This window comes from Benincasa hispida, chromosome 7 (assembly GCF_027475165.1).
Source record: "Benincasa hispida cultivar pf3 chromosome 7, pf3_genome.v1.1, whole genome shotgun sequence".
NCBI lineage: Eukaryota > Viridiplantae > Streptophyta > Magnoliopsida > Cucurbitales > Cucurbitaceae > Benincasa > Benincasa hispida.
In genome coordinates, this window is record NC_143484.1 from 27,847,851 (window position 1) to 27,867,870 (window position 20,020).

The following is a 20,020-nucleotide window of genomic DNA, read 5'->3' on the forward strand; positions in this document are numbered from 1 at the left end:
ATCACTTAGCCAACGCACACCTAGACTTAGCCTTGCATCAACACATGACTTGCGCCCCTCCTAAGCTCCTTAGATGCATATGGTTGCCACACACCCATGCTCTGGCCTTCAACACACCAAGGCTATCCATACTTGGTTTTCCTCACTTTGCAAAATTTCCTTCTTCTTGATAGGCACATACATACTTCAAAACCTGAGAGCCTTATGAACCAATACTTAGAATATTCCTACAATTATAATACTACCATAAGTTAACCATGCTCAATATTTTTAATTAATCATGCATAACTAAGGAAAACAAGGCACAGGATTTACAGGATATAGGCTGGGTTGTACCGAATCACTATATTAATTTATCTATCATTCTCCTAATTCATTTTTAATTAATTTTTGTTATTTCATTTTATTGCATGAAATTAATTGCAATTTTTTATTTTTTAAATTAATTGCTCATATTGATTTATTTTTATTGGTAATTATTAAATTTTCAGATCATTTACACCAATCTTATTTAGAATTAAATAGGATGCTTTAAAATGTTAATTTCTTGATTACATTGTGTTGAATTTATTTATATGAAATTCTTGTTTAAATTACTTATTAGCTAAAGATGTATTAATTTGTTTAATTGGGTTCACGTTTATAAAAAGTTTTAATTAGTTTTAAATAAGCCCTATTCACCCCTTTAAGGTTGTCATACCAATCCTACATTATTAAAAAGTATGTGTGGATGAGCATGTTAGGAAATCAATGAGTGTGAAAACTCTACATAGCTATTGCTTATTAGAATTATTGGAATATGTTTTTGAACCATGCTTATAAATTAGAGTTCAAATTGTTGGAACATGTTTTGTCGATCTCCATCATAGCTAGGGTCGATTACCCCACTTTTGTAGTCTTGTAAAGAGTTTCATGTCTATTCTATTTTAGAAAACTGATTTAAAACCCAAACTAATATATTTTGATAAAATAATCATTTACCAAATTTGAAATAAGTCATTTCTTGGGAAATTTGTACGGATGGTCCCTTTTCATGGGCCTAAATGAAATTTGACTCAAGGTTTAAAATCAAATAGAAATTGGTCTTCTGCTTATGTCAACCTCGTGTGAAATTACCCGTTTGACTTTGCATGGTGGCCTATCACTCGAAACCACTTTCGTTCCTTCCTCTTGTACCTAATCCCTTCCTCTTGTTTCTTCCTCTGGTTTCTCATATGACAACATTTGACAATTTTAAATGGATTTTCCTCTCACTTCTTCCTCTCCCATCCCATTCCTTTCTCAATCTCGCTTCTATATCTCGCACTCACTCTCGCTCGGATTCACATTCCTCTCTATATTCCTTCTTCTCAATTACTCTTTATGCGAAAAAAAAAGATGTTTCTTAATTCCATCAAGAGACAGAGATGTATAACGAAGGAAAAAAGAGTAGAAGGAGGCACACATAGTTGCAGAACGAAGGAAAAAAAATGGAAGAACGAGACTTTAATTAAAAAAATTGTAGAATTGATGCACGCAGAATGAAGGGAAAAATCGAAGAATGAGGTTTTAATTTTTGTTTTTTTAAAAAAATTGAAAATAAAAGAAGCTAGAGGAAGGAGGAAGAAACAAGATGAATGTGCAAGAGGCGAGAGGAAGAAATGGGATTCACATTCGAGCATCGATTCATCAAGCATGTTTGTGGGTTGAATCATAATTTCACACATGCTTACATCAGCGGGTTGAATCATAATTTCACACATGCTTACATCAGCAGAAGGCCAAGTGTCATTTGATTTCAAATAGTTGGTCAAATTTTCCATATTTATTTATGTGTCCATGCTCCCTACTAATGTATTGTTCCTTCCCAATGTTCCCTTCGCTTGGAGAGCTATTTGATGGAGACAAATGCTTCGTTTGATGTTGACAAAGAAAGATTAGGTATTATTGGTGCTTTCCAATTAGATTTGAAAAGATTGTAGGTTGAAGTGGAAGCAACACTAACTATTCTAGAAGCTTCTTGGAGTCCTATAATATATTTCTCTAGAATTATGTTGAAGATGCATGTAAATATGTAAGAAGAAATATCTTAATCTTTATTTAGGATCTAAGGATAATAGGGGTGGCCATTCAAACTGAAAAAATCGAACCGTTTTTAAAAATTGAATCGAAAACTTGGTGAAACCGAAAAATGCGGTTCGGTCTGATTTGAAGAAATTTTGAAACCGAATTAATTCAGTTCGGTTCGGTTTCAATTTCAAAAACTGAATTTGAAACCGAATCGAACCATTTTTAACTAATATATATATATTTAAAAAAAGAGTAAAATCAAAGTTAAAACCAAATCATTTTTAATTTAAAGAACAAACCAAATTTAAAACCGAACTGAACTGAACAATTTTTTAAAATAAAAAATATAACATAAATTTTTAAAAATACCAAAATCGAATTTAAAACCGAACCAAATTGCATATATGCAGTACAGTTCGGTTCGATTTGAACAAATAAATCTATTCAATTCGGTTTCACATATTAGAAAATTCAGTTTGGTTCGGTTTGACCACCAAACCGAACCATTTCCACCCCTAAAGGATAATATCATAGAAATATCTAGAATTGGTTAGATCCAAGTAAAGTCTAGAAAAATCCTATTCTAGAAAAACTTTCTTCATTCACCATGGTATTGGCCTATACAAACACTACCCGTAGAGGGACACAAGCAAGGGTGCCTTGAGGTCGAGTATAGATCTCATGATGTGAACTTTTGAGGAGATACGTGAAAAAGGAAAATGAAATATCATATACCCCATTTTCCTCCCACTGAGTGTTTTACCTAGGGTTAATTTAACTTAGAAAATACAACTAATTATTCTACTAAGTGATTATTTAAATTTTCCCAAAAATAACATTTTCTTTGGATAGTTAAACAACTTTGATTACTATTCATTAAATACTTTAATAAATCTTAATCAATAATTGCATGCTTGTAGCAAATCTATCTAATTCATCTTTCCAAGTTAGTTCCTAGGTAGGGGTGTTCCGTTTCCGTCAGCTTAAATACCCCGGCCTAGACAGAACTAGCCTTAGACAAAAGGTCCCTTATAGATACATTTGCTACAAATTTAATCTTTTACATAAAAACAATTAAATCCTATTAAACTGATTAAAAGATTAAACTAATTTTGAATCTCATTAGAAATGTGATCTTAGATTTATGTGAATCATGTTTTAATACTATTTTAAAAAATGATTTTAACCTAAGGTTTGCATGCAATTCTGAATTATTGATTTTAATTCTAATTTCATTTAATTATAACTTTTATAAAAAAAATGAAATAACTTAAAATCAATTATTGCATGTGAGCTCATATTTATGTAAATTATAATAATTATATAATAACCTAAGGTAGTGACATGCTTCATGCAATTTCATTTCATTACTTAATATACATAACACTTATATAATAAAGTAATGAAATTATTATAACATACATCCATCCATACATACAAACTATATATTATAACATTTATAATATAAATGATGCATGACTATGTTATTAATGCGTAGAATCATATATTATAACATTTATATTATAGGATGCATGAGCATGCTATAAATTAAATCATGCAACTATATATTATAGAATTTATAATATAAATGATGCATGAACAATGCAAAACCTATAGTGAGATTTAACTATATGGCATACATTATGACATATAAATATATAAAATAAATCATACATCGTATACATAATTTTTTTAAAAAATAATTATTGGCTCGGGATTGGACTCCTAAATAATAAATTAAATTAATATAACACTTATATTAATTTATTTAGAAAAATATTTAACTATTACAAAACTAATAGTCAAATGGTTCAAAACAAGTGAACCGAGTCTTGAACCACACGAATCGGACCGTCCAGCACCCAAACCGACCACAAATCCCTCGAACCAAGCGAACCGATTACGAACCGATCAAGCCATATGAACCGAACCACGCTCGAATTGGTTTGTTCTTTCCATCTCGAAGTATTGCAATGTTGTGACCTAGCGTTGCAATACTACAGAAGAACATCCCATTTCGCCTTGCAACGCTACTATACAAAAGCCATCTAGTTGCAAATTCAATCATAATTCCTCCGAATTTGGCCTCAATTTCTCCATAAATTTATCGAATGATCACGAACGACACAGGATATTGAATTACATACTCTATAACTTATTAATGCCCAAAACACCGGGTCCTTACAAATCAAATTTATAAAAATAAAGCAGAAAAACGAAGATGCAATCCCCTAAACGTCCAAAATTATAAACATTCACATTCATAACCATTCATCAAATGAAAATAATAAAGAATGCTACACACTATCAGATCTGTAAAATTAATTCTGAAAAAAATAAAAATTGGGACAAAAAACCTTCGCTCTGATACCAAAAGGAGCTGTGAAGTTCCGTAGCAGAAGCGGGGATCAACCCAATTTTCAGTTTTTTATAGAACACAAATTTTACATAACCAAAATAGAAAATTATGCATTAATTGGACAAATTTCAACATCCATAAAATAAAGATGAAGGGAGAAGAAATTTACGTACTCTTGAAGATCACAATTCTTCATGAAATACCCTTATTCACGATCCAATCATGAAATCTTCAAATCTCCTTGAATAAAAACAACAATCTAAGATGGCCAACACCAAGAGGTAATCCTCTCTGTATTTTCTGTAAAAGATGAGAATTGAAAGGTCCGAATGATCAACTCTGCAATCAGTTGTTTGGGAAGAGAGAGAATGATTGAGAGAAAAAAGTATTTTATGTGTTTGAAGAATCCCAGAGAGAGAGTTCTCAATAGTCATCTACACAGAAGAAGAGATATTCTGGGAAAAACCACCTCACCTCCACTTCCCACTCTCTACGTGGGATGAAGAGATAATAAAAGGGAATGAAGTTATTTCCCTTCCCTTCAATTTAACAATTAAAATTAAATTAAATTAATTTAAATTTAAATAAAAATATTTTGTATACATATAATAACTAATTTATTATATATATATATATAACTATATGTTATATCATATATAACACATAACCTGTAGTTTTAAATTATATCAATACAATATATCCTATAGTTCTTTTGGGAAGAGAGAGAGTGATTGAGAGAAAAAAAGTATTCTGTGTGTTTGGAGAATCCCAAAGAGAGAGTTTTCAATAGTCATCTACACCGAAAAAGAAGAAGAGATATTCTGGGAAAAACCACATCACCCTCACTTCCCACTCTCTACATGGGATGAAGAGAGAATAAAAGATAGGAAAGTTATTTTCCTCCCTTCAAATTTTAAAATTAAAATTAAATAAAATTATTTTTAATTTAAATAAAAATATTATATATATAACTATATGTTATATCATATATAACACATAACCTATAGTTTTATATTGTATCAATACAATATAACCTATAGTTTTAATTCTCTCATTAATTTGTGGTATTTAATATAAATCACAATTACACTAAATTTAATTTTATGAATCCAATCCACATAATTAATATTTGAATCATATTTAAATATTTTTTTCCTCTCAAATAAACTTTATATTATAATGTATCAAATACATTATAGTAATTATATCATATATATAATTAATATAATTAATATAATTATATCACATATAATTAATTCTCTCAATTATTTGAACAACTCAAATTAATCAAAAATTAATTCTCAATAATTCGTTGAGCTACAGAGAGGACTTTATGGACATGAGATTGAAGTTGCAATAGTACTTGAATAATTAATTAAACTCTTTAATTAAATTACCAAACATCCATTAACTGTTGGTCACTCCACTAAAGACTGTCGGCTACACTCTTCAAACTACAGATATATTTCTGTATCCATTGGATATAACCAATCAACGGTGCGATAACCTTTTACAAATTGCTTATAAGTACAGTCAGGCCAAAATTACCGTTTTGCCCCTATAGTTACATTTAACTCATTAAGTACCACCAATCCCTTTAATGAACAATAAGTCATAGTCTAACTATGATCAAACGCCTCTCGACCAAAAGAGAGTATGACACCACATTGTTCAAGCCCCAGAATCATTTCTTAAGGGAGTAATTTATCTACTTATCCAGACGTTAGGGAAGAAGTGAATTCCGTCTTATGTAGTTGTACTCTCAGCTCCCTAATTAGATGAATCTCCAAAATGGTAGGTTTATTGAGCTTTAACAAGTTTATTTTTATCAAAAACATCATGCTCAAGAAATTTAATTTTATCAACAAAAGAAAATTTATCTTTTCCTAGAGATGTACTACTAGCTTCCAACTCAATTATTCTATTTTTCAAATTAGCAATTTTATCTTTTATTTTGAAAAAAATATTCAATTTTCTCATTTTTATTTCTCAAGTCATTTACCTCAACTTTCACTTCACATGATAAAGACTTGAGTTCATCATTCTCATTTTCAAGATACTTAATTCTAAACATTTTTCTCAACACAACAAACATCAACATTGTTATGCAACAATACATCATTAGCTCTATTTTTCAATGTACATTTTCATTTAACAAAGATTCATTCTCAATAGACAATGCTTTAAACTTCTTTGATAATTTCACATATTTAGAACAGAGCTTCTAAATCATGTTGCATATTTTCAAAAGAATCATATAATTCATCATAAGAATAAGTTATGATTTACCTTATTTTCATCACCCTCATCATCAAAATCTTTATTCGAATGAGTCATTATGCACAAGGAGGATCCAACACATTTTTCCTTTTTCCCATCAAAGAAATTTTCTTAATTTTGAAAATAACAAATCTTCTTCCCATCAAATAAATTGTTAGTAGTAGAAGGAGAATTTTCTATGTTATATATATTGTCAAAAAAATTTCAAATATAATATATGCATGATCAAATTGTGCAATTTTATCAAATACTTCACTATCCAAAGCACTACATATGATATTTATGGCTTGGGCATTAAAAGAGAACAATGTATCATTCAATTTCAATTTTAACAAATTATGTACATTGTTAGGTTTTTAAAGGATATATATTTTCTATGTTAATTTCCCCAAAATCGTGTTGATTATTTGCTTTTAATTCTAATTCTGTAGGTAAAATTGTCCTCGAGCCGATTAGGAGTTATTTTGAGAAAATCGGGCCAATAAAAAATGACCAAGAAAATCAACAAATTGAAGAGAATCAGAAAATTATCAAAATCCCATCGAGTATCGAGTTTCACTATCAAGTTTCAGCGTTATGACCCTAGGAGAAGCATCGAGCAACGCTTGAAGACAAAACACTTACTTCTGCTGCGAAACAGGGCAGTGTTGCAACACTCCCCATAGCATTGCAACGCTCTGGATTTTGAGGTGATTCATCCCCCGCACACACCTTGCGCAACCAAGCATCACCACAGTGTTGCAACATTAGCCCAACGCTTCTTGGCTTTTTTACGATTTAGCGTTGCAACGTTGGCCTTGGCGTCGCGACGCTATGCCTACTGATATAAATTTTGTTGTTTCATTTTGAGCAGGGAAGAAAGGAAGAAAAAAACTTCAACTTTTAGAGAGAGACTTTGAATTTACAGAGTTATTCTTGTAAATTTTGGAGAGATTCAATCAATTTGTATTCAATCTTTGAACCAATTATGTAATTATCAATGGATTACTTGAAGAATTTCATCATCCATGAGTAAGTAATCCTTTTTCTTGGGGAATTATGTAGATTGGCACTTTCTTGAGACTTTTCCTTGAAATTTCTTTCATGTAATTACTTTCTTTTGAATGTTCTTGCTGAGATTTAGAATAAAATTGATTAAGATTGAATTGACAACTCAAGATTAATCAATTTTTATATGCAAAAATTACATAGTTCTATAACAAAATTGTAATTAGTGTTGCAAGAATTAGTAGTCTTGATAGAAAACGTGGACTTCTTTTCCTCTTTTCTTTAAAGAACCTATTAATTCAGAACATTCATGCAATCAATCTTGAATTTTTATTCTTTTGATTCCAAGATTGGAATAGTTAAGAAGACCCATGAGTTTAATGCAATTTATGGATTAATTTTGAAATGTCTTTAGGAAGCAATTAAGACCTAGATTAGGGTTAATTGTCAAATTAGCTAACAAGGGTATTAGGAATTTATTCTTAATGAACTATTGAATAATCTAAGTGCATGATTCTTTGTTAAGTCAATTATAGAATTGCCTAGTTTACATAAAATCCCCAAGATTTTATTTCAATTGAATCTTATCTCATAATCTCTCTTACTTCTCTCATTAATAAATTTTCTGTATTAATTCTTGCCTTTTCACTTAGTTAGTTTCCGGTTCTTGAAAAGTTTCTCTTGGGATCGATCTCGTACTCCACTATTGTTATGTGCTAGTTCTAGTTGTAGTTAGAGTATTATAAATTTCATTTGTTTTGGGTAAGATAGAACTAACGACACCTATTTTAATCCAAACAAATTGGCACCGTTGCCGGGGAGCCATTCAATTGCCCTTTAAAAATCCTTGAATTCATTTCTTTTAGAAAAAGGAACAAAAAAACAAAACGACAAAAAAAATGTAGTTAGTTTGATTGAATTATCCTTTTGTGCATGACTCGCTTCTCCCGGAGTATACTTTGTGATTTTGTTCTTGATATCGATCATGAGGAGAGGAGTCTATGAAAGGAAAGAATAAGAAGAAAAGAAGAAAATTTGAAGAATCAAGTCAAGAAGAGAAACCAATACAAACAAACACTATGGGTGAAGCAAGGGAGCAAACACTAAGAGAGCTTGCCGAACCGAATTACACTCAACAACCGTTATGTTTAGTATACCCGGAGACTACTGTACCATTTGAATTAAAACTCGGTTTAGTTCATCTTTTACCCACTTTTCGAGGTAATCCAGGTGAGGACCCAAACAAACATATGAAAGAATTCCATTTGGTATGTGACGGTATGCGCTCACATGGGGTAACGCAAGAACAACTTAATCTTAGGGTCTTCCCCTTCTCCTTGAAGGATGTGGCTAAGGATTGGTTGTACTACTTGCCAGCCGGATCGATCACCATGTGGAATGGTCTGAAGAAAAGGTTTTTAGAAATTTTTTTTCCGGCATCTAAGGCTAATAATATTAGAAAAGAAATATATGGTATAAAGCAATTGGTAGGAGCGTCCTTATATGAGGATTGGGAAAGGTATAAGAAACTTTGTGCTTCCTTTCCCCATCATTAAATTTCTGACCAATATCTTATTCATTATTTCTACACAGGATTGCTTCCATCTGAGAGGAGCAACATTTGCAGTCGTCGGTGGAGCTTTAATTGATAAAACACCCACTGAAGCTAGTCAACTAATATCAACAATGGCAGAGAATTCACAAAACTTTGGATCAAGGACTTTAGAATATGATGTTCAAGCTAAAGAGGTTAGTGAGTTGAGAACTCAAGTATCTAATCTTGTTTTACTTTTCACTCAGGTTACTCAAGGAGGACTTCTCCAAATTAAAATATGTGGAGCATGTGGAGTGGTTGGACATGCTTTGGAAGCTTGCCTACAAGGTCAACCTTAAGTTAATGCAATAGGAGGTTTCCACGACCCCTATGGGCAAACCTATAACCAAGGGTGGCGAGATCACCCAAATTTCAAGTGGGGATCCCAACGAAAAATTTTAGAATCGAAACCAATCTTCTTCAAGTTCCTCAAGTATGTCTCTCAAGGATATAGTTAAATCTCTTGCTGACCATTCGTTATAATTTCAACAGGAACTACACAATTTGCAAAAGGACAATATACAACTTCAATAAGAAACAACAAAACAACTTCAACAAAATACAAAATCTTTTCAACAAGAAACCCGACAAGGCTTTTCAAACTTGGGCACACAAATCACGCAACTAGCAACTGTGGTAAGCAAGCTTAAGAGTAAGTCATCAGGAAAACTTCCCACTCAACCGGAGCATGCAAATGTAAGCGCAATCACTCTAAGAAGCGGTAAGGAAATTCCTTTTTCTTCTCAAATAGTTAGCCAGTTCAACCAACTCCCAAGAAGCCTGAAAAGGTAATTGATCATGATAACAAGGTGGTTTTTCTCTTCTTGAGTAATAAGTTTAATCAATTTCCTATATCAATTCTTGCTTTTATACTTAATTTCTAGTTCTTGAAAACAAACACCCCGTTTAATCTTTTGCATTTTAGAATTCAATTAGTCTATTTTAGGCCAATTAATAGAGGTTCTCTTAGAATCAACCTCTTACTCCACTATTGTTGTGCTATTTCTAGTTGTAGTTAAAGTGTTATAAATTTCATTTGTTTTGGGTAAGATAGAACTAATGACACCTATTTTAATTCAAACATACACAACAAACATACAAGATATTAAAATCAATTTCAATAGCAAGCAAAAATGTCTTCATTCTCTTTTTCCAAACATCATAATATTTACCATTAAAGAAAGGAGGTGTAACAACACATTGACCTTCTAAAATTTCCATAGCATTAGCAATTAAGCTTTAAAAAAAAAATTCAAAATAATAAGATACTTGATATATAAAAATAATAATTGAAAAATAATTTACATAGAAGAGCTACCTACTCTGATATCAATTATAGGAGTGACAAACTTAAACAATGGGTGTCAATCTAAAATGATTTATGATTTTATCACAAACAAGAGAGCAACCGACTCTGATAGCAGTTTTAGGATCGATATGGCAATCCTAGAAAGGGGTGAATAGAGTTTATTAAACTAATGGAAACTTCCTAAATATGGGCCAATTATGCAAATTAATACACTTTTGCTAATAAGTAATTTAAACAATAATTTTATACATATACATTCACTTAAAAAATGGTTAAAAAATTGACATTAACAATTTCAAGCACCCAATTTAATTTCAATAATAAGATTGATAAAAGATATGCAAATTAAAGAGCTACCAATCATAGTAAACAAATATGAACAATTAATTTCAAGAAGAAATATTGCAATTTATTTCATGTAATAAACTATATTAACACATTAATTGCAAAATTAAAGTAGTATAAGGACAGAGGAATTAACACCGGAAATTTTTATAGTTGTCTGGTCAAACTCAACCTACATCCACTTTCCCAAGCACCTCTTGGGATTTTGAATAAGGATCTCACCGACTCTTTTCACAGATTAGAGCCCAACCGCTACACCGCTCTTTTTGCGAGTTCAAGAGCAAGTTCAATCCTTTTCACGGATTAGGATCAAACCATTACGACCGCTCTTTTTTGGGACCAAGAGCAACCTTTACAAAGTGTTTGAAAAATTAAAGAGCACACTTGAGAAACTCTCTAAGGGGGTGTTTGGTGGGTGATAAAAGCAGAGAGTTGAGTTGGTAATTATTATCGGGAGAGTTAAATTATCTTAGGAGTTAAATTGTCTGTGTTTGTTATGCAGAGTTGAGTTGAGTTGGTAATTATTATCTGTGTTTGGTGTGCAGAGTTGAGTTGAGTTGAGTTTGGAAGTCTGTGTTTGAGTGCAGAGTTGAGTTGAGGTATCTAATGCAGTTTTTTCGTGAATGGGATTAGTTCTATTTTTTTTTCTGTTCGTTTTTTATTTTTTTAGTTTTATGCTTTGCTATTATTGATTAATTTTCAACTATGCACCTATTTTCTCAAATCTTTTATGACATAAACTGGAAAATCTCAATTTTTTATCTCAATATATAGAACATAATAGATTGTTTTCCATGTATTATTTTCAAAAACTGTAATAGTTCTAATCCTCTTCAATCTATAAAACATACCACCAAAATACATTTCATATTGTTGCTCAATTACTAATGAATTGGTATATTATATGTATATATATTGAATCTTGCTAACTTAATATTATTATTTCACATATAGTACACATGAACGTTGCATAACTGGATAACTTAATAGTTTATTTTTATATAATATGGATCGTATATCTAGAATTGAAATTGTACACAGGATAATTACCTTCCACTTGATAGTGATGGTGAGAATATGACGTAGTACAGTAACATTGTTCTAAAGATCACAAAAATAATACCAACCGACCGAACATGTGGCCGTTTAAAAAAAAATCACAAAATATATGTTTTTTCAGGTTGAAATATTAGGTGGTCAGTCTAGTGGGTCCGAGCAAGGAGGCGTGTACAGTACTGTAGTCGTTTCTCTTTTGGTACAACTAGGAAGAGGTCTATTTTTTGTATTTCCGTGACAATTATATCAATCAGGTCACATCTATCATCCTCAGTGAGCCCTTCAATACCAAAAATGGCTCGAACTACCTCCTTCCAACTTTCAAATTCCATCTCATATTTCTCGGCTTGCCACGCAACGAGTCTACCCATGTGCACTGACTGTATATCAGCGGTCGATTGCATGATGTCGATCATTTATTCTGAAATGTGAGTCATTTTCTCTTACTCCTTCTAGATGGCTACGCTGATACGCACGCTCTGCTAGTGGAAATATCTGGTACACCTGCTCTTCCTATGGACATATCTCTTTGATCTTCTTCCATTGTATCCTCAAGCAGTTGGGTTTTTTCATTATCAGGGTTAAGGTATTCTTGTGACCCTAGTCGAATCTCGTCTTCCATTTTTCGGAACAAATTTGACGCCATCACCACTAGTGGCTCGCAATAGTGCTCAGTTGCCTATCCTTCCCAAACACACTTAATAGTTCATCGTAATGGGGGAATGGCTTGTTCCACAACCCTTTCGTGTTAGGATGACTCTACATTCGTAATGGGAGCAATATTAGAAATTATACAAAAATAGGTTCGACGTACATTGTTTAATATTTTAAAAAACCTACTCGAACCCAGACGTGAAAGATCTCCTTGTCCACCTGAACACACTTAAACTCCTCATTCCATCCGAACCCTAATTGGTTTAACATCTCTGTTACTGTCGAATATTGTTTCTTCAGACTTCTAATCTTGCATTCAATAGTATTCTAGTTTAGGCCACACCCAAAAAAATTCTCCTCCATTATTTGTTCCAAGTGTTGTAGATATCCCAGTCGGAAAGTCACATTGTTAGACTTCCAACTAGACTCCACCAAAGAGGTTAGGGCATTGACCAACCTAGCGTCCTCGGCTTTTGTCCATGTGTGTTTCAATCTTTTTCCATCGCCTGCCATTCTAATTCATCCATGCATACATCGTAAAGACATTATTGAAAATTAAATAGCTTCGTGCGACATATTATAAAATAAAAAACTAAAACCATGGATTGAAATAGTTGAATTAAAAATGTTCATGACATAAATGAAGCACGATAATATTATTCAACAAATAGATAAGATGTTCAAATATGTATTTCTTCAGGAAAGTTAATCATGATCTTTGCCATTGAGAAAACATTTTGGCAGCCAAATCATCTCTAAATTTGGTTCATTCGTCTGAGGTCTCAATAAATTCAATATTCTCTCCCTCCGTAACAGCAGAAGCAAAATTCTCGTCCAGCGAATCATCATGTGAAGCACTGATCCCCATCTCCCTTGTGATTAAGTTGTGAATCAGGAAACATGCAGTTATCATTCGCCATTAGACCTGTACCAGGTAGAAGGATTTGCCCCTAAGAATTGCCCATCGGCTCTTCAAAATTTCGACTGCTCGCTCGATAACATTTCTTGCCGACAAATGCTTCATGTTGAAAAATTCTCTTGGTGTTATCAGTGTGTTTCCCGTTCCATGCCAGTCTGAGAGATGGTAGCATTCCCTTCTATATGGAGCCAAAAAATCATTTAGCATTAGGGTAGCCAACATCGCACAGGTAGTAGTACCCTGTACCATTTTTGGGATTGTAATACATGTCTATGAATGGAATAACTGAAGGTTGCTTATATACATGAGTGATTTTTATACCCTTTGGAACCCTCAATCCATGTGATCGCACAACTATATCCCTCAAGACTCTATTCGACGGCCGAGCCATCCCAGCCTGGCATAACGAAGATGAATTCTCTATTTTGGTCACATCCCATAAGAATATTTGTGGCGATTTCCCCTTTCCTTGTCCTATATTGGTTGATCTACGACACTGTCATTCACTTTTACATATGTGTTGTCCAATGCCCCCAAACAATTCTGTTGAATTTTTTTTTTTATCATGGTAATTCGAGAAGATGTCAGCACAATTTATTTCGAATTCATTAATAGAACGATATTGGAACTTTTTTCTACCTTAAACCATTTCCATCATCCATCAGTACATGCACTTGTAACTGGTTCCGGTGTTTTCAACAACACTGTGTGTAGCTGTAATATTGCTCTAAGAACTGCATTGAAATATCTGGAAACCTCTCGCCATATCTCAAAAAATGTGTGTGTATTACTCTATTCTTCACATCATGAGCAAGAATGTTTAGGAACATTGCCACCATCTCTTCAATACCAACATATCTACTAGCTCCAAACATCCTGTCATTCTAATCATGTTGCATAAAATCATAAACGTCCTTCTATCCATCCAAATACTCTCACGACACGCCAAGTCACTCTCGTAAATGAAGCGGAAGAATGTCAATTGTCGAATACAGTGTCTAACGTTCGCTGGCTGTTGTTCTATCCTTTTATTATTGTTAAGTAGCATTGCCAAAGTGAGGGATAATTATCTTCAAGACTCAATAATACTTGTTATGATTTTAAACAGCTCATAAACAATCTCTATCTTAATAGGGTAATGAGGGAAGTATGTAGATCCTGAAAGGATGAATTACGCTTAGAATCAGTGAACTTGGGTTTAGTTACAAAATGACAAGTCGTGACAACCTAGTACATCACTCATATCTGACTATCTCGAGCCAAGTATACATTACGATCATCCAAAAAATGAAGCCTATTACAGTTGCGATAATTATACTACATTGTCCTACGCCTTGGTTACTAACTTGTCCAATGTGCGTTATACTGTAAGACCTATACGCGTGCTTCGCTTCATCGAATGTTTCATACGACTTGTATAATACCCTGTTGTACCCACTGACTTGTCCATGACATTCATGCTAGGAGAGGTAGATCCCTAGGATACGACCAATGAAAATGATGTTTTCCCATCTACCTATATTTTCAAAACAGGGGTAGTCAATACCAATAATCAATGTTGAAGTGAATGGTTTTTGGGGGGAGTTAGGATGCAGAGGTTATGGTATAAGGCTCCCCTCATCTAAAGTGTGCAACTAGATATTGTAGTTGACACATTATAAATGTCTCTACATAATAGTGACAAAAGTCGACATAAGTATTATAATACTTGGACATATTTGGGTTACATAAAATTTGATGTTATAGTATATAATTTTTGGGATTGTCTAAAATTGATTATAGTAGTCTACAGTTTAAGCATAATTTAGAGTTGGTTAACCTAAATTAATAAATATCATAAATATCAACTTAAAATGTAATATATGTTAACCTAACCAACAACAACTGTGTGTAACTAATATAATAAATATCAACTTAAAATATAATATATGTACATTAAAAGAAAACACTACTTTCATATTATACAACAATTTGGACAATTAGGTTTTAGTCAATTATCTTATGGTTAAAATTTTCGAAGTTATATAGTGGACAAAAAATGTATATGAAAATACCAAAGTATCTAAACTTATTTCTAGGAAGGCTCTTGTCATCTCACACCCAAAAATTTAGAAATTTGGTTGAATACTTTCATGTGCCTAGTTAATTTTCAAATTTTCTTGTAAGACCTTTTTCATTTTATTGCTATGTCTTCCCTATTTTCAAAGTTTCAATAAATGTTGTTTGAATTATTTCATGCGTATAGTTTTAAAATGTTAGTTAAAACTTAAAAAGGATATAAACAAAAACATCAATAGAAACCTATTAACTTTGAATATGGTATCAATAAAAACATCAAACTAAAAATCAATTTATCCTAAATAACTTGGGAAAATTTAGTTATTATTCTTATGGTAGCATGTTTTTAAGGTAAATACAGTGGTTTTAGCATATTTTACTTCTTCTGTTATTATTATTTTTCTGTTAGCATGTTTTACTAGAAGAATTTTCAGTTTATACATTTTTATATTTGTATTGTGTTAATTCTAAACCATAAAATAATAATGACTTCTCATAAGTGTATTAATTAATACTCTTTAGATTTATTTTTAAAATATCACTCAAAACACATAAGTATTTTTAGATTAATAAAATGAACAATTAGAATTGGTGCAGGATTAATAGTTGAAAACATCATAATTAATTAACAAAGTTACAAGTCCAAATTCGTTCGTTTGTGAAAACGTAGGGATTTAATTAACAAAATTATAAGTTTGATACTATGTTCATCCAAACCGAAGGTAATGGAAGATGTAAATTAATGTACTTTTGATAAAACTTATGATTTAAATTAATTCATTTGATAAATGAAGATTTAAATTGATACAACCCATAATTTAACAATACAAAATAACATTTTTCCTAATAACTTTGTATTATAGTAGTCTTCTTGAAGAAACAGAGGTTAAAAAAAAATCCAACATTCTTGTAAGGGAGAAAATGTTGTGTTGGAAAATATCTAACATACAAGTCCAAAATACATAACCATAATACATTTCAACTAAACAGTTTCCAACAAGTAGAATAAAGAATATATAGTAACGAAGATCATTCCAAATTTAAAACTTATAAACCTCAAACTAGTTATGAAAGGTATGTTCGATTAGTTTGGGTCTTGCACAGAAGAAAAAGAAGTGTAGTTAGACCATAGTGTATATTAATATGATTGAAGTAGTAATAAAATACACGAGATCATACCTTTGTTTATATCTTACTTCGATTATAAGGAAAGAAGAAAGCATACCTTATATGGATGGAATAAGTTGAAGTTGGAGGCGGAAGAAGGAAACAAGGTATATTGCAACAGCCAAACAACACATACTAGAATGTAAAACAGATTTAAGAGAAAGTTGAAATAAAAAGGAACGTTCAAGGACTTACCAACACACTTTACCAAAGGAGTCTGTAGAGAAGTTTAAAAAAAATATGAGAACAAATTGGGATATAAGTAGAGAATCCAAGAAGGATGGTTGGTGAGGAAGGTTAGGTAAACTTAAATGCACCTAACTTCAATAAATTCAAACAATAATTATAGTAAATTTATATTAAAGACAGTCGAGTAAAAAGTAAATAAATTAAGCAATGATCAGATCAATATTAATTTGGTGGTTGAGCTAAAAAAGGACATAAATATAACATAATATCTCATACAGATTAGAAACCTTCATGATTTCAAGAAGCTATTTCATTGGAACAAATCCAACTCCAAGCAAAGAAAATAAATAGTTTCAACACTTCTAAAATTGAAGTCAAATTTAAATGTATAAAAATTAAATTCATTTGAATACTGAAAACAAATTGAATGGAACGAAAAAAAAAAATTCATTCACTCAGAAAATAGGTTGAAAGGAAACAAAACTAAAATAGAAATCTTACTCAAAAGATAAGGAAAAACAGATGCAAAGGAATAAAAAAAATCATTCAAAAGATAAGGAAAAATAGAGATGTATGCCCTTTCTTAATCTAAAAATCATAAAGAAATCAAATTAAAACAGAAACCATACTCAAATATGAGATTGCATAAATAAAATTAAAACATAAATCACACTCAAATTATAAAGAACAAATCATCGGCCTTTAGGGAAAAAAATAGAAAACAGACCCGTTCTTAGGGTGGATTGACCCCCCACCAAGCTCCAATAACACAGTCAGCATCCCCTACCAAGAATTAATTCACCTCCAATTTCGATAGAAAAGCATAAGAAAAATGACAAGGGAAGAACACATGTTTTAATATTGAAGCAGTAAGAGGAAATTTGGATAAAAAAAAAGTATGGAAAACAGTTAGGAAACTGAACAGATATCAGTAGAGGAAAGAAGAACATAGACTGATTTAATACAATATGAATGGATAAAAAAAATACAACCCATTCAAGCCAATTGAAACAACAGTAGACAGTAATTGTAAGAGGAATAAAAAAATTATAGGAGTTTTCTTTGAATAGTTTGGAATCAGAATCGGAAAATAGAACCTTCGACAGTCTGAAATTGGAAAATCAAACCTATAAGGAAAAACATCAAACATGCAAGGAAGAATATCAAACATGGATGAGAAAGAACAAAGACGGATTTATACAATATCAGTGGATAAAAAAAATATAACCCATTCGAGCCCGTGGAAACAACGTAGATAGTAATTTTAAGAGGAACAAAAAAATTATAGGGGTTTGCTTTGGATAGTTCGGAATTGGAATCGAAAAATAGAACCTTCGATAGTCCGGAATCGAAAAATCAAACATGGAAGGAAGAATATCAAACATGCAAGGAAGAATATCAAATATGCATGAGGAAATCAAGATGGATTTAATATAAAATCTGAAATAAAAAAAATATATGAATAGAATAAAAAACTAGATCTACTACAAAATAAAAAATAGTTAGATCTACCAAGAAAATGGTTAGATCTACAAGAAAATCGTTTGTATCTACCTGATCTAAGAAGAAACCAAAGAAGAATAACAGGAATAAACATACAGAAAACAAAAAAAACATACCAAAGCAGAGAATATAAGAGACATATAAAGAAACAAAAAAAAAACCCCGAAGATATACAGAGAAACCAAAGCAGAGAAATGAAGAGATGAAGAGAAATACAACTCATTCCAATAGGAGGGAGAACAGTGAAACCAAACAAATAAGAGAAACCAAATGGCGAAAGAAGGGAGAAGATGAGAAGAGAGAGAGGTGATTAATTTTGCGTGTGAGAAGGGGGGGTGGGAGGAACATCGGGTGGGCTTTTTAAGCCCACCCAACCGAACTCAACTCACCCATCAAACATGCCCTAAAAGAGTGGATTTTTAAATTTTGAGCTCACTACAAATCAACCCACCATACATAAATCTTTCTGAAGAATAAGATGAAAAAGAAGAAAATTGAAGTTTGGAGAGAGCAAAAATGGAAGCTTAATGAATTATGGAGAATTGAAAGTGATGTGTAATTGTTGTTTAATTTTGGAGAAGGTGGAGAGTTTAAAAAGAGAGAGAAATTGGTGAAAATCACATTTAATTTGGGTAATTAGATCTTGGAAATGAAAAAATCAATGATGGAAGTGGAGATTTTTTCTTTTTGAAGCAACTATTGGTTAGACATAAACAAAAAATTATATGAAATTCTTTTTCTTTTTAAAAACCTAACAAAAAGCAAATGCCTATTATGTGTCCAAAACTAGTCGTTATACACAAACTTATATAATATTAAATTCATTTTCTTTTTAAAACTAAACCAAAAATCAAAAGTTCACCATGTGTCACTCTTCCAAGGATCCAAATGTCTACTTTCAATTACGCCCATTTTGATGAATAAGCCGCCACATCATCACTTGGGGGTATTTTTCCGTTGAGTTTGTTTTGGCCATAACTTTTTCATTTGAGCTCTATTTAAGTGATTCAAAATGCGTTAGATTTTTTTTTTTATTTCGAGTTCTATGCAATGGAGACTTCAAAACACTAAAATCATTAGTGAATAAGAGCAGGTTTTGTTATCATCAAAATACTAATTAATTAATTAATTAATTAAAATGTTGAACCTAAACTTGCAACTGTTCAGTGCTCCGAGGATGTGTGTTGTTCAGACATTAATTTATTTATTAATCAAAATGTTGAACCTGAACCTGCAACTGTTTGGCACTTCATTTGGGTAAGAGAACTTCCCCATCATCTTCGGTTACCATTGTTTTTCCACTATTATGTCTCTAGTTGAATCTACGTCTTACCAGAAAGCCAATACTAAACCTCTTTGGCAGTAAGCAATGAATGAAGAACTTCAAACTTTAGAGAAAACTCATACTTGGGACTACGTGGACTTTCATGGCAAAAGAACTATTGGTTTTAAGTGAATTTGTAAAAATTAAAACACACTCTGATGGGTCTATTGAACGGTATAAAGCTTGCTTGTTGCAAAAGGTTATTCTAAAAAATATAGCATTGACTA

General features: G+C 31.7%; 1 long non-coding RNA gene across 3 annotated transcripts; it reads right to left on the reverse strand.

Moving 5' to 3' along the window:
* Positions 1-10,941: 10,941 nt before the first annotated feature.
* LOC150035079 (uncharacterized) lies at positions 10,942-18,779 on the reverse strand. 3 transcript variants are annotated; one of them, XR_016530560.1, is made up of 3 exons: positions 14,192-17,330; positions 12,820-14,095; positions 10,942-12,738 (listed from the first exon to the last, which is right to left on the reverse strand). It is a non-coding gene; the product is annotated as an uncharacterized LOC150035079 (long non-coding RNA). The 3 variants fall into 3 exon arrangements; XR_016530561.1 differs by having other exon boundaries at positions 10,942-14,095; positions 14,192-15,068; positions 16,973-16,997; XR_016530559.1 differs by having other exon boundaries at positions 10,942-14,095; positions 14,192-18,779.
* Between the last annotated feature and the right edge of the window lie 1,241 nt (positions 18,780-20,020).